The following is a 20,533-nucleotide window of genomic DNA, read 5'->3' as shown; positions in this document are numbered from 1 at the left end:
CTTAAGGAATAATTTAAATGAATTTTTGAAATTCAGGAAATCATCCATTCGCCTCGATGCACTTTGACAGTGAGCTGGCTTTCTTCTCAAAAACAAAAAGTATCTCGGAATGACTTGAAATTTACCATCATAATAGTCGGCTTATGTTCGTAATACTGTTAATATATGTTATATATGTATGTTCATAATTCTGTTTTTAAGATGCAATTTGTTCAGCATGTGAAGTTTTTAGATGTCACCTTTACATTCAAAAAAAAAGGTAGGTTAATTTTATTATGGTTTGCCTTCCGTGCTTGTGGCCAAGTTCAAACAGAGATTTTGTGAAACCATATTGTTTGCTATCTAGCCTGCATCATGGTTCACTTTGTCAAGCAATGCTCCTGCAACTGTTTGTGAGGGGGCAGGAGGGTCAAGGTACAAGCTGTCTTCGATGAAATGATGTGAAAGAAAACAGCACTCCAAAACAAAACGGGCATCCAGTCAAAAAGAAAACAAATCAACTTACAACAAAACCAAAAATATATAAATAAACTTGCATAAAATGGGCTTTAGGAGTGGGGAAACTGCATACTGTGGGTTAACCCTAACCCAGTGCTTTTTAACAAACTGAACCACTATTGACCACATTTCACCTGAACTTATGGGTTAAAGCTTCTTACGCAATGCAAATGCGTATCCAGGTTATGTCAGTCCATGGACAGCAGCTGTGTCCTCTTTCTGACTTTTGTCTTAGGTGGAACACACTTGACACTTTAGACCAGAGAGGGCAGTGAAACACCTCCTGGTTTTTAAGTCCTGAATTGTTCCCTCTGTCAAGAGACTGTAGTTTGGTTTGTAGTGCAATACACGAGCAGCAATAATGTCTATCTTTAAAAAATAGGACACAAGGTGCAAAGCTGACAGTGTGTTTTGCATCCACCTCAGCTTCTCTGTTAACTTGCACATAATTACCACCCTGGTCCTGAAGCCTGTTGATTTTCTCTGTGCATGAAGTGCCACAAGCACATTCCCTGCACTTTTCTCCTGAATAATCTCTAATTGATCGGGAGTGAGGGGCAACACAGGTTGATGTGTTGTCAGAATATGGAATACTTTTAGGCTCTAAATTTATGGACTTCTCGTGCAGTTGTGTGCAGTCCCTCAGTCCGAAGGTTAGCATAATGCGTGGTGCTATCTGTCACTTAAGACCCTGCCTGAAAATGGGAGGATGGAGAAGCAGGGGGATCAGTGTTTACCCACCTGGCCAATTAGATGACAGAGAAACCCACAAAATGGAGTCTGCCTCCAGGAGCAGGTACTAGTCACTGTTATGGCACTCAGCAGTTGCTAGGCAACACCATCTATCTGTTATTGAACAAACTTGTTGTGGGTATGGCTATTATAAATCACTGGTAATCTCTGCACTTCAGATAAGGTGGTGCACTGTTACTTAAAAGAAAGAAAAAAACAGAATGTGAGGTTTGATTTATTCTTGTAAGAATGTTTGAAATTGAGCTCACTTAGAGAGAGTAAGATCAAGTAAGTATTCCCAATCAGAACAAACATAATAATATGATGGTTTCTACATAAAAGTGAAAGCAATGGCAAAACTGCACATTTTTAGTCGAGCGCAGATTTATCAGCAGCTGCTAAGTTGTCCGATGCTCCTAATATAAGAGATTAATCTCGTGTGGAGTTCCAGGTAACAGTGCAAGTGTGTGAGCTTTCTAAAGGAAAGATGAGCTATGGGTTTCTGTAAGGATTTGATATATGTGCCGCTTGGCAGCGGATGCGGTGTAAGCAGAAATGATGAGAGCATTGACATGTTGGTATACATCACACGGAGGGTTGTAACAGCTCGGAGAATCTATTTCAAAGTAAATACCTGCTTTATGTTTCTTACGAGAAAATTGTACATGATCAAAGAAAAAAAAACGTCTCCGCATTAGTATTTTCACATTTTTTATTCATCGCCGAGCAGGTTTATATGCACGCCACGAGAAGGAGCGGCTCCTTATTTCACAAAAAGACTTTAAACGTGCTATTATTTAAACATTACTGTGGAAACGGAAGAGAAAAATGTCAAAGCATTTATTTTATATGAGCCACCTTTTAAATCAAACAGTTGAGTCTTCCACGATATAAATGTGATTGCAAAAAAAAATGTCAGAATTCAGTGATAAAACCAGCAGTTCTGCGCCCTTATGCCATCTCATCTGCACCCAACTCCTGAAGTTTCGAGGCAGATTGGCCAATGTTGGGCAAAGTTACAGGTTCACTTCCTGTTTAAAATGGCCACATTCCTGGTGGGTGAAGGTTATGTGCTTTCGAAGTTTATGACGTGTTGAAGTTCAGGCTGGTTCTCTCGTCTCACATATGACGTTTGGAGCGGATCAGTAAATGATCACAGGGTACTTTCCGTACTTTCTGAATGTTTTATTAATGTTTAATCCTTATTTTGTCAAGATTGACCTCACCAAATTTGAAGTTGATCGCAGTGAAGCTCTAGGAGGAGTTTGTACAAATACCGCATGGGCCAAAACCACCAGAATGGCTGCCTTCCTAATGGGTTTGGGGGCATGGGTCCAAGAGTCTTGATCTGACCAAGTTTTTACGAGTTTTGGGGCATGTTTCAACCCCTTAAAAATGTGATTCTTTTCGGTGAATAATATCCTTCACACTTTGTGTGCTCGGACCATAATTATCATATATTAGTAACACTTACAATTCTCATACGATGCACATATTTCAATATCAGAGTTGGGACTGCGTTATGCATTAATGCAGTTGGGGGGGGGGGAGGCAGAGGGAAGAAGAGGGCAACTAGCCAAATTGCTAAGTCTATTAGTACTGCATTTTCCCCAGATCCCCCGCATGAAAGGTGCACTCTCTCATCAATGATTTCTTGCTGTATGTAATTATTTCATTAAATATTATATCAGTCCTGCAGCCCACAGCTGTTTGGTTCAAAGGAAGTTTGGTATGATGGCCTAAAGCCCGACTCACACACCAACATCTCCCTCTCTCTCTCGCTCTCTCTCTCTGGCTCAGTCCAGCGGTGCCAGTTTTGCCCCAGGCTGACTGATCACAGGAAGGAGCAGCGTTTTTTGAATTCAGGGAGGGATTGAGTCACACAGTCCCGGCATCAGACTTTATGTGTTACAAAGCTTTGCTGTTTTTTCACTATACTGCAGACCGCTATGATTCAAATGGAATTTTAATGGCCTGCTCTGCTAAAACAGCCACCTTGTCATTTCCTATTTGTCTCTGGATTTTTTCTCCTGCCTGATAATGCTCTGTGTGATCATTTTGGTATTTGCTTACTTGTTTTCACACCAGGTAAGTCGGCAGTCCATTTGCAGGATTTAATTTAGTTAAAAAAAAAATATCTTATGCTGCCTGTTGGCTTTTGACCCAATAAACAGAAAGCAATTCCTAGTGCATCGTTTTTTTCCATTTCAGTTGTTGGTTATAAGCGCACATCCTTAGACTAGGAACAATTTTCTATGTTATTTAAATACGGAAATATATAATCATAAAGCATGTGGTTCAGATAAATGGTATTTTCCAATACCAAAGACTGTGTAATCATGTGAAACTATCATTTGTTGGATCAAATCAAGTTCAGCCTTTGCAGATACATGAGGCAGTATTTTTTTTTTTTTCTAAAATATGTAAAATACTCAAATTTAACATTCATGATACTTCAGATTAGTCACATACTTGACTCCTGACGGTAGAAGATAACACAGGAAGCGTAAGCCAAATTATACCAGGAAGCCTCAGCCATAACCTTTAGAAAGTGGCAGAAATTAAAATTATGTATTATGCAGGTATTGGCATACTCAACCAGCTGCCAAGCATGGATGAGTTGTAATACCGTGAGGAGCTCACCTCTTTATATTCATAGTTGTTCACATTCAGGAGAGGGCAGTGCAGTGAACCTCTCTGACTTCAGCCATGAGCTGATGGATTCAGGGAGAACACTCGATGGATAAAAGGGAAGTTTAAACCCAGGATTTTATGCACACAGATCACGAAAACAGAATCTCCCTCGACTGTCCTCTACAGGACACTTAAAGGCGCCATATGTAAGAATGTGGCCAAAAACGGTTACTACAATCAAATTCAAAACACCGAGGTCTTTTAGGTTTCGTTTTCTGACGTAACTGGCAACCCGTGGTTGCTCGGCAGCTGAGACTCTACTGACTGCAATGGTTGGTAGACGGCGGTACGTGGCGCCACATGCCAACACATGATTTCAAAACATAAACATGATTTGCCATCTGCAAACTTTAATTTTTAATGCAAATATTTTGGCTGTGCTGTTGTTGTTGGTGAGTTCAGTTTGTTATATGAACATTATTCCTGAGTCTCTGTGACATATTAGGAGGATTTTATGGCCAGTTGATTTAGATTTATTACATAATGCACCTTTAAAGACGTGACCTAATGGTTTAGGTCACAGTAAGCAACTTGATCAATAGGTAAAACATATAAAACATGAAGAACTGTCTCACTATGCGATGTAACTGACTGAAGTTAGATCTAAAACTAAACACAAGCGACAGTTGATTCAGTCCTGAATTATTTTGCCTGCTTGTATTCGTTGTTGTTTGGATGCAAAGTGTGAGGGCAGTGTTGCAAATGATTTCCACGTGTGCAATGCAAATGGCTTCATGTTGCATGAAAATAAATGCCCCTTATCTTTCCTCTCACCGGCACAGACACAGGACTCCCATAAAGATAGAGTGGTGGTGGTGGGGGGGCGGGGGGGGGGGGTTAGACTTCAAAATGTGGCTGCTTTTGGCCGTGAAGATGGGATGTGCTTCTAAAACCACATTCAAACCTAGTATTAACAACAGCCATCCTGACAGAGCCGATCACAAACAGACAGCACTAAGTACAGGTCTGAATGCTCACAATGCATCGTTAAATACGATTTGAGGAAAAACATGTGGCCACATTCTTTTGTGAAAATGCATTAGAGAACGTCTCCTCAGCTGATGGCCTCAGACCTACTGTAGTTTTGCAGCATTTGTACTATTTTCATGGCCCATGTATTGATTTATTCATAGCTACCGCTATAATGTTGGCAATGAACAACAGATTTATTTTTTTTTTTTTCAAATTTCATGTTACGGCTACCTCAATCACCCGTACACCTGATCTGTACAGGCGACTTTGCTGGTTATAATATAAATCCATTTGAATAGAAGTCTATGGGAAAATGACTACATCTCAGTAAACAGTTTTCCCAAGGTTTTTACAGCTAGTTTCAGGTCTTCGAGAACGTATCAGTTTTGTAAATTCTTTCCCCATTTAAAGGAATATATACATAAGGTGTGTGGTTGCTGATGATGTCTGTGAATTTGCAAAAACCTCAACATGGTGCTCGCCAAAACACAAATATTGAGGCTTCAGAGTGGGAGCTCAGAATCTAATGGGTGACGTCACCGCCCCGGTTGTCACTTTTCTTTCTTCCGCTCCCTTTGAATAAACTCACCAAGACAAAACACACACTAATAGTCGTACATCATTGACAAGATTCAGCATTAGCTCAACTTATCGGACATTTTTCTAAACGTCTAACCCGCACGCACTCAAAAAAAAAAAGTTAATGGAAAGCCATTTAATCACAGATACAAACAAATTAACCTTTAAATACCAGTAGGGGCATTTTAAGTGCTCGTACATCTATTAGAGCTCTGGTCTCTCGCTGTCTCACACTCAATCACTCCCTACTCCAGTTTGCATTTGGCTACAGCAAAAAAAAGTGAGGTGAGCCTGTATGTGGGACATCACAGAGCTCATTAATGTGACTGCGCAATCAAATCAGGTCAGAAGGATGCATTGGTGCCTAGAGGAGGGATTTGATAGCCAGCTCAGAAATGCCTTATAATAAGTTAATTAGACATTCACTTAATGGTCCTGCAGCTGTCCCATCACTGATAGTTCTTTGATAGGGTTTGGGTCTTGAAAATTGAGTGTCACAGACTAGTCTCTAATCAGTCCAGTGAAGTGATAGGACACTCCTCATTAGGATTAGAAACAGACTTCCTTTTGAGTCAGAAAATTTGGTCATCTGAAGATGGAAATACCATGGCAAAATTAACAATTTTGCCGCCAATATGGAAAAAGCCTGGGATATTAACGGATATTTTTGCACAAGGATTATTCTGGCTCTTGCGAGAGGTGACTTGTCTGTGCTGCACTTTGGATGAGGACGTTTTCAGAGACTCAGGAATAACGTTCATATAACAAACTGAACTCACCAACAACAACAGTACACCCAAAATACTTGCATTTAAAAAAATATTTTGCAGACTGCAAATCATGTTTATGTTTGAAATCATGTTTTGGCATGTGGCGCCGCCTACCGCCGTCTACCAATCATTGCAGTCAGTAGAGTCTCAGCTGCCGAGCAACCACGGGTTGCCAGTTACGTCAGAAAACCAAACATAAAAGACTTCGGTATTTTGAATTTGAATGTAGTAACCGTTTTTGGCCACATTCTGCCACATATGGTACCTTTAAGACCATGGTCCTGTCGATACACACGTTTTAGGGATGTCTGTATACAATTGTGTTGTGATTTGTTGGTTTCCCCCTTTTCTCGAATAGCTCTTTTGCACAGGTCTGCTATACCTTACATGTACTGACCTTAACAATGTACATTAAAATGCCTTGTCTTTACATTTACTTACAACATTCTCGCCAAATGGTTTGTTTGGTTCAAATTGGTATCTAGCAGAACTAACGCCATCGTTACCGTGGCTACAGCCATTTTTACAGCTGAGCACAAATCCTCTGGGTCAGAGGTGTGAATCCCCCCCCCCCCCCCCCCAAAAAAAAAAGTATACCTGTTAACCAACCACAGCACACATATATAAAGTCTAAGTGTGACTGAAGTATATATGTTAAATTAACTGACTACCTGTTTTACAAGGAGAAAGGTTTGAAAATATAAATTGTGTTCGTCTACGTCTGTTTGCCTTGAGACAAGCGGATGACATGTCAATGTGGTACCTTGCCTCTCACAGAGTGCATACTGGAACAGGCTAAGGCCCCCAGTGACAATGAAAAGAATAGGTGTAAACGAAAACTGCATTGATGGGCTTAGAAGAGTAATGTCTGCCTGGCTGTCTCTCTCTTATTCTCTCTGTTCTTGTCTTTATTCAGGGTTTCCCAGAATTCTCATTCTCTTAGAGCCTTTACTGTCACAAGGGTACTAAACTCTGATATGCTGCGGTTCACAAGGGACCAATCCCTTCACCCTGAGCTTTAGTTTCAGTCATCCCTCATGGCCGGTGTCTCCTGGGAAAGGCCCAGACAAACCGGTGTCTTTGGACTTACAAGAAATCAAGGGTAACAAGATAACTTTGAAGAAATAAGAGCTGGTGGCTCAGGCATTGAAATATGTCACTCATTGCAAAGTGCATTGTTAAAATACTTTCTAGCCAGTATTGTTTTTCCACTGTTGAACAATCAATATTTTAGCAGAGTAAATAATTACATCTCCTTCGTCTCCAACACTGTGTTTCTTGGGCTGTACAGTAATCCCAAAACTCACGTGTGATGTTATTATTTGCAATTTTGCTTCATTCGTTTGGTCCTTGATTGTCGTAAGCATATGTTACTCACTCATGACCGGTAATTGCTCTTTATGATGTCGGAGACCTGAAACAGCTCTGAAGCAATATCATGGTTAGCTCTGTATTGGCAGTAGTCATTGCATTGGGGCGGAAATTAGGCCCAAGGATGAATCCTTTAATTGCGATCCAATCCAATTGTATTTGTATGGCGGCAAATCACATCATGCATCATCTCAAGGCCCACTGTACATAGTGAGGCAGAAACCTTACAATATTATATTGAGAATAAAAACCGGTAACGCTTTCTTTTACAGTCCCCTAATTACCTGGTATTTAGCTGGTAAATTCATGGTAACACTAAAGTGTTGCTAGGTAATTACCAAGGGTAATAAGATAAGTAAATACAGTGAAACCGTTGCCAAAATACTGGGTAATGCACGGTAATGTACTCGGTAAGTAAAGTAAAACTGTACTGTAAAAGAAAGCCAAGCTTGTTTCCATGTAATTACACACATTTTTAGGGTTAGGTTTGTTAGATTACCCCTTGGGTAAATAGCTAGTAATTAGGGGACTGTAGGTAACTGCTTATTACCAGTTTATAACCCAATAATACACTAACATTTACCATAGTTTTGCCATAGTTTAGCTGTACATACCTTCTTATTAACAGCAGTAATAACACGCTATAATTAACTATATAGTTACCAGGTAAATGCCCAGTATTTTGGCAACAGTTTCACTGTATTTACTTTCTTATTACCATTGGTAATTACCTAGTAACACTTTGGTGTTACCATGAATTTACCAGGTAAATACCTGGTAATTAGGGGACTGTAAAAGAAAGCGTTACCTAAAAACCCGTACACAGTTCACACAATGAGCAAGCACTAGGCATTAGTGGAGAGGAAAAACTCCCTTTCTCTGGCAGAACCAGGCTCAAAGATGTACAGCCATCTGCCTCCGCTGGTTGGGGTGAAATGTGGGGTAGAGACAGAAGAGGCAGACACAACAGTTGCATCAAGACAGAAGAGTTCTGAATCGGCTATGGCATGTTTACAGTACTACAATCTGTATTGTTTATTATCCCCTGTAGAAGTAATGTGTATTACTCCTCTGCATTTAACCCATCCTCTCATGGAAACCTTCCTAGAATTAGGGGCAGTGGGCAGCCACAGGGAGCTGGCTACTTTGCTCAGGGGTACCGCAGGACTTGAACCTGCAAACCTCTGGTTACAGGCCAAGTTGCCTTTCCACTCGTCCATGGGGCCGCATTGATGTCACACCATTAATCATACCATAATAATGATGACAAAACTACTACCGCTAATAATAGCCTCACAAAACGGGGACTCTTTCTAGTTCCCGTCAGAACTCGTGCTGCGGCATTTTTTGAATTAACTGGAGGGTTTTAACGGACTTATCCTGACGGATCCCATTGGATCACTGAGCACGTTGCAGTGATCCAATGTAGATGTAACAAAAAATGCTTCAACTAGTTTCATGTCATCCTCAAAAAAAAAATGGAATGATGAAAAGATGGTACAGCAAAGAAATGTACGAGCCACCATTTTTTGCGACATCAATACAGCCCCGGGCTATTGCTGTTGAGCTGACTGACAACGTCCTTGACCTCATTCGAAAATACGCACCACTAGAATAGATAAAAAACATTACGGAGGAAAGTTGGACACCACAGCAGTGAGAACCTACACAGTGGTGAAGTCATGATTATCCTTTACTTACTATTATTGCTTAAATTACTCTCAGCAAAAAAAAAAAAAAAAAATGTATTAGCTGCCGTTCTTCCCTCAGGCAGTTGTTGACAGGTCTTTTATCTGCTATCTCTTCCCCAGAGCTTCAGCTCACTCTGTAGTGAAAATGAATTGTCTCACCTGTGACCAGTGGCAAGGTCACAGGAGATCATGAACCCACCTGTTCCCTTTTTTCTTCCCCAAAGATAGTAGTGGAATGGGGGGGGTATGTGTATGCCTTCCCTGGCAAACGGCTAAGAAATGCTTCGGTTATGTGTCAATTACTGAAAAACACATTACAATATTTACGCAATCATTTTTGCGGACACTGAAAAAAAAAAACACGTGTCACTGTAAGCTTAGTCACCAAGAAAGGTCGAAGAAGTTATTAAATCTAGTGATGCATTTGCCAATTTGGGAACACTGCCGCAAGCAACTGTGTGTTCAGCTTTGCTGCATTTCTGTGTCCAGACCTGCGAGCAATCACTTTGCTGTGCTGCAGTCAGTGGGCGATCCGAGTTCTCTGATTGATAGCTTTGGCGTCAATGGTTTAACAGTTGTGGGTGGGACATGATGTGCCACAAATCTAGCACGCGATTGGCTGATGATGCATGATATTGCATGTTCAGTTTTTGTTTTTGTTGTTGTTGTTGTGACTGACACTGACACTGAGGTGTGTGCTAAATTATTATAAACCTAGTTTATTGTCTGTTTAGAGTAGAGGAAAACATTGCTTTTTGCTATTTTAATCACCAATCGAAACCCAAGCAGTCATGATACCAGCATTGTAAATGTCTTGGTGGGGTTAAATATTTTTGATTCATTTTCATCAACAAATAAAATACAATCACTGGTGTTGGATTATACTGTGTTTGTTATTCGTAAGTGATGAAATGAGATAGTTAAGAGGTTGATGGATGATTTACTCAAAAACCTAATTCAGGGGGATGAGTTTTGCTCGGTTTCTGCATTGTGAAGTTTCATTTTATTCGTTTGCTGCTTTCCAAATACGGAATTGAAAGCGCTGGCCTGCCTTGGCAGATCTGATGGCTTCAACGACGTTGAAGTAAAATAATTCTGGAGATGTTTTGCCCAGTGGTATTTTGAAAGAGGCCATTTCAAGAACATAAAGAGCCAGAGGGAACATTTCTTGGAGGTAGAGTTTCTTTTGTGTTGTATCAATTTCTTATGGCGTGCTGTTGTTACCCTTCTCTAGTGGTGCATAAAGCTCCTAAAAACATTGCGTTAGGAGCCAACCTCAGGGGTTTTTTAACAACGTGTTGTGAGTCAACGACAGTGAGGTTGCACACTTCCTGCCCTGCCCTAATATTAGAAAGACTGTGCTGCCGTTGTCATTGTTGCTGTTGTTGTTGTTGCAAATGTAGTCAGTTAATGCATTACAAAGACAATGCATTTCAAATTTCAATGTCAAACACTGGTGATGATTAAAAAAATAGAGTTCTATATGATTATTCTGATGCATTCGGGTGCAAATTAAGTTTTTGCTTATGGGAACACAAAATTGAATATACATGTAATGGGGGGGGGGGGGGTTGGTGTGATTTTTAATCATCTTCAACAGTCAAACATCTCAAGCACATCTGTCTTATACTAATTAGAGGTTGCCTTACAAACAGGATTACATGTAATCAGAGAGTGATCACAATCACAGACTAGTAAACAATAAACTTACATTTCTAAGAAATCCCTTCCTCTACATGTGTAACAAACACATTATTTTAGAAAATACAACGTTTGCCTAACATAACACAGAGACTAACTCATAATGTATTATCAATGATAGTGATAAAGCCTTATTGTAATAAGGGTATACTTGCAGACAGTATTATATATTTATGAATAAAGTAAACGCCACAAATCTATGCATCCAAATATCTACGTCTATGTCATGAACAGGGATGAAACGGTTCCTTGTCTCTCACTAGATATCAGCAAAACTCATCATGAAAGCCTCTCTCCTTTTAGTGAATACTGTGCAGTCACTTGGAAAACCATGGTGGAGGGCAGTGACAGTGAGCCCTGAGCAACAAATGTGGTAGTATTCCAGATTGCACAAGGCACTAATGTTTTCCATTACACTTTTTTAAGTTGTGCTCATGCTCTCCAAATGTGAGGTAAGTTCAGTTTCAGCTCAGTGCATGACTTGCAAAAAGAGAAAAATGTCACAGTTTGCCAGAGAGAGTTTTGCTAATAGCTCATCAGTGCGTCCAGTGTCACCTAAGCTGAATTTGTATGCGTTTCCTGCTCTTGCAAATACACTGTACTACTATTTGCATCATTTGCTCACAGAGCCTCGTCTATTGCAACAGCAATATCACCTTACATTGTTTTGTCTTCTGTGTTTTGTTCCTGTAAAAAAATCCGGTACCAAATGTGTTCAAAAGTGTTAAAGCAAGTCAGGATTGCGACACCGCTCAGACGCGACAGACGATAACGCTTGCTTGCGTGTGTGTGCCTACATCGTGAGGACATTTTAGCACTTCCTCACAAATTAAAGGTACAATATGTAGTATTTATGGGTTTATATAACCCAAAATCCACTTTTTTATACATATTATGTGCTCCTGCATTGTCTAGTCGCTGTATAATAGTTTTTGTTTCATTTTCGTAGTGTTTCAAAAAGTCATGTTAAATAACATGACCGCGGACCGCGGTTGCATAGCCACTGTTAGCAGCGAGACGCCATGTTTCTACCGGAGCCTGTAAGGACAAACGCGAGAGAAGCAGAAGTCCCGCCTCCACTCTCTCCGCTTCGTCTGCTACGGCCGCGGTAGCTCCGCCCTCTCCCTCGCCTCACGAACCTCATCTGCTGAAAGACGACGAGGACGACATTTGACCAGCTGCGGGTACCGTAGCGCTCAGGGAAGGGAGGGGGTGAGCAGAGCAGCAGGTCTTTGTTGTAAATTTCAGCCTCTCCTCTAGATGGCACTATAAACTACTTATTTCCCCTTTAAGATAAAGGTTTAGGTTGGGATAGATATTTAGTCGAGATGATTAAGATTATAGGGTAATTGAATGAACGTGTGTGTCTTCTTGGACAGCCTTCTCAAAAGATCGTGATGCGCGTGTCCTGATCTGTTGTCACTATAAAATATGTTGGTTGCTGCATCGACTACATTACACTAATACTAGGGAACAGCAGAATAAACTACAGCCTTCAAAAATAACAACACAGTTACATCAAAATATCTCTGCAGTGCTTTCGCCAGGAGCTAGAATTTAATGCAAAGTTGTTGCATAAGACTCACTCAAATTTTAGTTGGTGCACCAGATGGATTAACAAATGGCAAATAATAATTAACAAAGAAACACTGTGGAAATGGAATAATGTTTATAACAGGGCTAGCAACTCTGGGAGCTGATACTAACATGTATTATTTTCCCAAAAAAATGTCTTCGCATTTGCAAGTTTGTATTTGTGGAAGTGGAACATAACACCATTTTTTAGAACAGACTTTCATTGTGTGGATGTGTTGGCATTTAGTCATGCCGCGTAGTGAAGGATTGGAGGACACGAGGTAGAAGGACAGACTGGGACCGCGGTTTTAAGAAAGACAGAGAAATAACCGACTGTTTTCAAAGAATGCCGTTGATGGGCTTTTTGTACACAGTGTCGTTTCAGTAGCTTTGGGTGACCTTGAACATCACAAAGAGTGGCTGTGTCTTAGTCAGTTCCCTTCATTTGAAAAATGTTCTCTCTTAATCACTCATTATTTTTGCTCATTCTTTAACAGCAATCAAGTTAAACTCTGCAAATCTGCAGCCAACCTGAGTTGACCATGTCTTACTCTGAGTTTTTTTAACTCCCTTGACACACAGTTATTGTGTAACCTCTCAGCATCTCGACCTGTTATAGCCTCGATCTGTTGCCGCATTGTTTATTCACTTTGATTAAATGGAAATAACACCAGCAGACAATCCAAGTGTGTTTTTACGAGGGGAAAATGCATGACAGAACTGTAAACAGCGACCAAATGCTCAAGATAAAGTCTTTAATTTGTTTTTGATGCAGATAATGAAAATTAGACGGTGTTACAGCCAAAGGTTTGATACGCATGCAGACAAAACTACTTAATACCCATTTATGGCACCACTTAAGGATTGAAAAACTTGTTGATGAATGACAAGATGTGAGAGTGTGTGACAAATGCGGGACTGGCCATTCTTTTTTTCCGCCTCTAATTGCTTCTTAATATTGAAATATTTATAATATCATTTATGCTGCCCAAAGGTGGAACACGTTTAAAGCAACTGAGAAGTGAAAAGTGGAGCCAAGTGGGGAGAACTGCGCTGCACTCCGTGCTCTCAAACAGATCATTGTGGAAAACAGAAGCGCTGTTCAATGCATGTTCAAACTGCCAAAACAATAGCAATAGTCTTCACAATGGTTTGCAGACAACAGTCTCATTCACTCACATCTGAGAAGCGCACACTGAAACGTACACTGCCTATCTTATTTCAGCCCGTCAGAATCCAATAGCATAGAATCTATCAAATACTTCAGAAGGAGATGTAGAATTATATGTATATGATAACCAAGTTGAATATTGTAATATGGCAATCAAAGTAAATGAGCACAGTCTTACAAAGGCAAAAAGCATGAAGGGGAAACTTCAGGTTAATGCTTCCTGGTTGTTCATGAAGGTGAACACAGCTTTTATAAAGGGGGCTAAACGCACGTTCCAAAAAAACAGTTGGTCCTACTGGCATGTTTGGCCGTGGCTGAACTGCAGCCATCTCTTGCGAGGCCCAGTGACAGCCACGAGTGTGCAAACCTGGGCTCCGGCCAGCACAGTGACGGATGAGACTGCAGTATTTTACTCGCAGACTGATGAGGTAATTAAAGGCAACATTCTCATCTTTCGCTCGGCATCGGTCACCGACGTACTGGGAGCCAGTCGTTTTGGGATCAGAGGAACTGCATTAAACTGGTTTCGGTCTCATCAGATAGACTCCGGTTCGTCCGTGTGAGTGATGAATAAATGAAGTCCTTGGAGCAATTACTTTTTCACTTTGCATACTGTACATGCTTCCTCTGGGCAATGTCATTTAAAAACACAACCGCAATGTTAATCGTTATGCAGATGACACGCTCCTGTACGATCGTCGGATGACTATAATCAAGTTGCTCCAGAAATGTCTCTCAGACATTAAGGCCTGTGTGACCCATAACCTGTTCTTTCTTAACTCAGACAAAACTAAACCCCTTTGAGAGTCATTGTCTGAACATTAAGTCACCCTAGATAGCAGAACAGCCTCCAGTTCTACTGTAAGGAATCTTGAAGTTATTTTTGACTCATGTTTATCATTTGACTCACAGGTATGTGGTCAGCCTTTTCTCAGCTGCACAACATAATGGAAATCAGAGACATTCCGTCATTAAGGGATGCAGAAATGCAAGTCCATGCCTTTATTACCTCTGGACTAGATTACTGTAAGTCCCCATCAGGATGCTCTTGAAAGTCTGTTCTCATTCTGCAGGAGCAGAACAGCAGAGCTTCAATATACAGATTTAACACCACAGCTCAAGTATTGCTGTTATTGTTCCCATTACTACTAATGTTAAAGCGGACCTAGACCGGAAGTTCCAATTAACATTGTTTTTTAGTGTGCATCTGCGTCATTACCTTGTTTACCAAGGCCAATCACAACACTCTGTCTTCTGGGTGTGAGATTTCAGTCTGAAATATCGCGGCTGAGGACAGCATTAGGAAAGAGAGATTCCTATCGGCTTATTTACATCAACTAGGAGGTTTTTGACCATAAAAACAAGTTGATGTATGTAAGTAGACCTCCATAACTAACATATATGTGCAGCAGGACCACTCTATGTGAGCTTTAACAATATCCTCATCCATCCTTCATTGATTATCTCTTATTCTCGAATATATACCTGTTAGACAATTGTCCCATGTCTCCATCTCTTCTCTATCTTCTTTCCGTTCTCTTTTCCTCCCTCCCTCCCTCTGTCACTAACCACCTTTCCTCCCCCTCCTTTCTCTCTTTTCCTACACCAACTGGTCAAGGCAGATGGTTGGACACTCAGAGTCTGGTGCAGTCAAGATATTTCCCTTTTCCCTCTCCACTGTTGTTCATTGTGTTCCTGTTGGATCTCTCTATTAATAGTTGTAAGGTCTTGACCTTACGATGCAAAGGGCCTTGAGATAATTTACATTATGAATTGGTACAATAGAAATAAAACTTAACTGAATTATTAGCAGAATTCTCATGCAAACCACAGCACGCTCACTAATCACTGCTTTGGTGACTGTGGGTGGAGGTCAGCCACTGATGTTCCTATTTAAATCATTGTCTTTAAAGTGTTAAAATGGCTGGAATGCATATTTCAGAGGCAATATGTATACAAGCATTGCTTTATAGGCAACCAGGCATCACACTGCTAGTATGTTGGGGGTATTTTCTCCTGAAAATTAGCAAAAAGACCGTCGACAACCATGATGACATAGTCACTCCCATCAGTCAGTAAAATCTATCGATTCATAAGGGCCACTTTGAACAGCGTCACTTGGAAATTGCCCCAGCATTACCATCACGGATAAGTGTTTGTGTGTCAACATTCATGAAGTGTTCTGATGTTTACTGAATTGTATTAATGTAATAATGCTGTTTGTACCATTAAAAATGTGTTACAATACACGCTGATGCTATACAAAAGGAGTGTAGCAGCATAGAAACAAAATATAAACAATATCTGACAATGTCCGAGCCTAGATAATGCAATATGAGGCAGCTTTGTTTAAAACTGGACAGTAGTACTGACAGCTTGCATACACGCTCCCACATAATTTGATATGTAGACACCAGATGGACATGCAGAACGAGGTGTAAGGACCATGCCTTCAGACACCAAAATAGCCCTCTTCAGGAAGCTGTCTGCATTTGAAAAGAAAATGAGTCTCCTGTAGGGACGCTGCTGCCATCCTCTTCCAAGTGTCTCTGTGGATGAGACGGTGGAAGAGAGTGCACTTATTTTTTTTTTGTGTGTGTGCAGCAGCCATCAGCCGCTCATCACTTAGTGTTTTCATGGTAAGGGTTATGAGAGGTTATCGTTAAAAAGAAAACCATGCAAACCAGAAATCGGGGGTAGCAAGTAGGATGTGAGTGTGATTAGTGTATCAAGCGTTCACCAAAGAGCATCTTCGCTGTCTCGCCAGAGGTAAAGTGCTGAGAAATATTGTTTTAATATCCCCGTGTTCCAACAGCAGAGCAACAGTTTGTTTCCTATTGAAGGCTTCGGGGCACGGCAGACGTAGATGCCAACCTTTGGGAAAGCTGTATGACAACCTCTTGTCCTTTCTACCCCAAAAGCTTGTGACCCATTCAAAACCCTGGGGACCATGAACGTCTAGCACCTGTGGGAAAAGCCCATGTATGTTAGACACACAAAGGCTTGCTAAGGCAGTGTTTTTTCTCTTTTCATATCCTGGTGGGAGTAGATCTGACCTTCTGCCTTTTGTTTCAACATGTTGAAAGCAGCAGCAGCAAGAAGCTGACCTCTCTAGCCTTGTTCTCTCTGCCTTCCCATAGACACTCAGTGAGGCAGACTGTCAAGTTACACGGAGTTAAATGTTAAAATGTCATATGCAGACTGCACAGTTTATGTCAATATGTATAATTCAGATGATGAAAATTGTGTTATTATTATTTTATATGTTTAAGAAAAAAAAGAGCCATTCAAGAAGTTCTCTTGATGCACAAAGAATCCAGCATGTGTAAATTAAATGGGATGCATTGATTTTGCACCATGCCTTTTCATCTGTAATACTTGTCTTTGAAGCTCACATGTAGACACACAATCAACCTGAATGAGAACTCTAAATCTCTGATTTTTAAAAATAAATCTGCTCTTTGAAGCCCAGTTTGCATCGCTGCCATGTACCATATCTTTAAATTTTTAACGGACAAACTGCTGAAGAAAGGCTCTATGAATTAAAAATAGACACAAGTGAAGTTAGCAAAAAATAACATCAGATTTTTTTTTTTTTTTTTTATCTTTGAAATAGCTCTGTTTTATCCTAATTAGCTGATGCGGGCAGTTTGAAAAATGTGTGCAAAGTTGTCATTTCAAATGTATGTATTTTTAGTATTGTATGATGTTTTTATTCTTTTTGCGGGGATTAAAAGAGAAATCAACTCCTGTCTCAAGGTATTGACATTCTACATATTATACCCTCTATCTGTTTTTCCTATTTCCCTTTGAAAAAGACAGATTTGAGTTGTTCAATTGATATAGCTTGAGTGATGGCCATCTTTGGGGAATTAAATATTTTACTGACACTTGGCGCCCTTGAAAGTTGATTAACAAGAACACAGTGGAGAATTTTGAAGAAGATCAGTAAAGGGGTTTTCTATCATGTTTTGTTTTATTTCATTCACTCTGGTGTACCATTCACATCCATCCTGTGCAGAATTTGTTTTTGAAAACAGCAAATGATATATAATAAACTTATAAATGACAGCACACGGTGAAGATGTGGCAAATGCCAACACTAGTCTGCAGTATTCCAGAAATGGCCAAAACTTAGGTAATCAGGGAGTGCTGATATTCATGAGACTCAAATTGGATGGGTTCACTTGTCTCTAAGAAACACATTACCATATCACATGCATGGCATACTGCATATTTGACTCTCAATCTGAAATAATTAGTTAAATACTTGATTCAACTAAAAACCTATTTTTGGAAACATTCATAAAGTTACGCTTTCTGCTGAACCGTGCATGTAATACCTTTATGTCACAGTGTGATCCCTTGTCCCAAAGTGTTCTGGCCATGCACCTCTGATCTGCTAAATGTTATCTGATGACAACTTGAAATAATGTCAGTGTTAATTCACAATAGGAGGTTCTTAAAGTAATTATCAGCACATTTTCATGCCATGTCTCTTGACTTTTCTGCTCCGACTATAGGTCAAAGCACAAGAGGCAGCCACCTCTTTCCCGTGGGTGCATTTTTTTTTCAAATGATACCGACAAGTCTACAATCCTTTTGTGACTATGTCAGCTGTTTGATCTGTGATACAAAGCCCTCAAGCATAAAGAAGACAAACAATTTTCACGGCACACAAATGTTTTTCATACAGATGAGTGTCCGAATGTGCAAAGTGGGGCTTTTGAGGCACCTTAATGTGCTACTTGTGCAAGTAACAATCGAACTGTGCATAGGAACCATCAACGGGCGGCCGTTTAACATCACAGGCAGCAGAAAAAGTAACACCTTCCTCACTTTTCTCAAGATCGTGAAGCTTTGTAGTAGCTGCCACATAAGCTAACCGCCGTTGCCGAGCTCTTTCTATTTTTTTCCGTGACTGATTATTTTATAGTAGCCATCTACCATGAAAGCACTGGGCTATGATGCATCATACAATCTGTTGAGAAAATCACAGTATGTATCTTGCCCTCCTCCCAAGCCTCTGTGACAACAGGACCAGGAAGCACATTCAAGTGCATCACAGCTCTCAGACCCCTCTCACACACTTTCCAGGCTCTTAGTTGAAATATGTTACTAACAGACACAAAAAACCACCAATACTTTGTCTAACATGTTTTAAAGAGCCATGTCCCCTCTAGACCAGGGTTCTGCAACCTGCGGCTCCTTGTACCTTTAGAGATCAAGGCGACAAATAAAAGTCTTTCAATATCTTGTTTATCACATCCAACGCCGTAAAATGCAATATTCAGTACATGTTTGGATGTGTCCTGTCCATCTTTGGATCCACATACCGTTTTCTTGAGCACGAACAACATGCAATCCAAATATTTGCTTCATTTATTTCAAAGTGGGCTCATTATAATTTATTTCATTTGCCACAAACAATGAAACAATGGAAGAACCAGGTCTACGGGGTCTAGAGGTTGGGTATATACTGAACAGCATTTCTTAAATGTCATAAATGGAAGAGACTATTACTATCGTATATAGTTTGTCTGTATAAAAACCTTTATACGTGTTATTATCTTCATTTTGTGTCTTTTTTTGCGGCTCAAAATGAATTTTATTTTGGCGGAGAGACGACAAAAATTGCTCTTTTCATCCTAAAGGTTGCAGACCCCTGCTCTAGACCATATTTTCTGATGCCCGAGTTGACCAAGTATAAATGAATCATGCATTCCTCTACAGTAGGTATACAAATGTATAGCTGTGCACATAAGGTGGAGCTCACAGTGATGTATTGTACCTAAATCTAGATAATACTCCCAATCCCTAATGAAATGGCTGCCTTTGCTTAATTTCAGTGAGGGAAATAATAACAAAAAAAATAAAAAATAAACTGACAGACAAAAATTTCCGGTTGATCTTTTAACAGCCTTTAATGGCACCATTGATGGAAAACATTGCACACCAATCTTCACGTCTCCCTCGAAGGTACAAGTGCTAGTTTTGTCTGATTTAGAGTGCAGCACGATTGAATATAGCAGCCATTTTCTCAACTAAAAATTCAGGTGCTATTAAAACTAATCGCGGCAAAAACCAAACATTAGATTTAGTGCAGTTGGACCGTAATGATGCTTCACTTCAGACCCATTTTCCCCTTCCAAATATCAAATTGCAGACTGCAGCCACAAGTAATTGGTAATAAAAAAAAAAAGCGTCAATGGTACATCTAAAACCACCTCTAAGTTTGCACCTCTCGCTTCTCTTTACACTTCCTGCAGACGCAACAGTGCTGTGGTGTTGTAGGTTGTAATTGCATGAGGGGAGAAGGCCAAGGCTCTCTGTGAGGCACATGGGTGGCTTAGAGGTGACTGCAGTCCCTGTAGTTTGAAGTGCTGTCCGCTACAAAGAGAAGTTGACCTAGACAAGACAAGAGGCCTCTCTTTGCCTTGTGGGAAGCAACAGGGGGGGGGGGGGTTGGGGGTGGTAGAGGGTGGCTCTGTCTGCCCACATCACATTACTTAGACCTAATGGCAAATTGTCACTGTGGAAAACACCTCAGCCACAAAGAGATGTTTCAGGGGCAGAGGCAAAAGCAGCCTATACAAGGTTGAACAGTCATTGCCGAAGGGGAGTTTTGAGTTTGTTCCAATCGTACCATGATTTAAGGGCTCTGGGCAAAAATGTGTAGTTCACTGTGTAATTCAGTGTCTCTTTATTCCAACTGGAAAGTAAAGGTGTGAACATGGTTAGATTCTTTTTTTTTGTTAGACTTTTTTTGTTTTCATTAC

This window comes from Microchirus variegatus, assembly GCF_963457635.1.
Source record: "Microchirus variegatus genome assembly, chromosome: 6".
NCBI lineage: Eukaryota > Metazoa > Chordata > Actinopteri > Pleuronectiformes > Soleidae > Microchirus > Microchirus variegatus.
Note: the sequence above shows the minus strand (reverse complement) of the source record.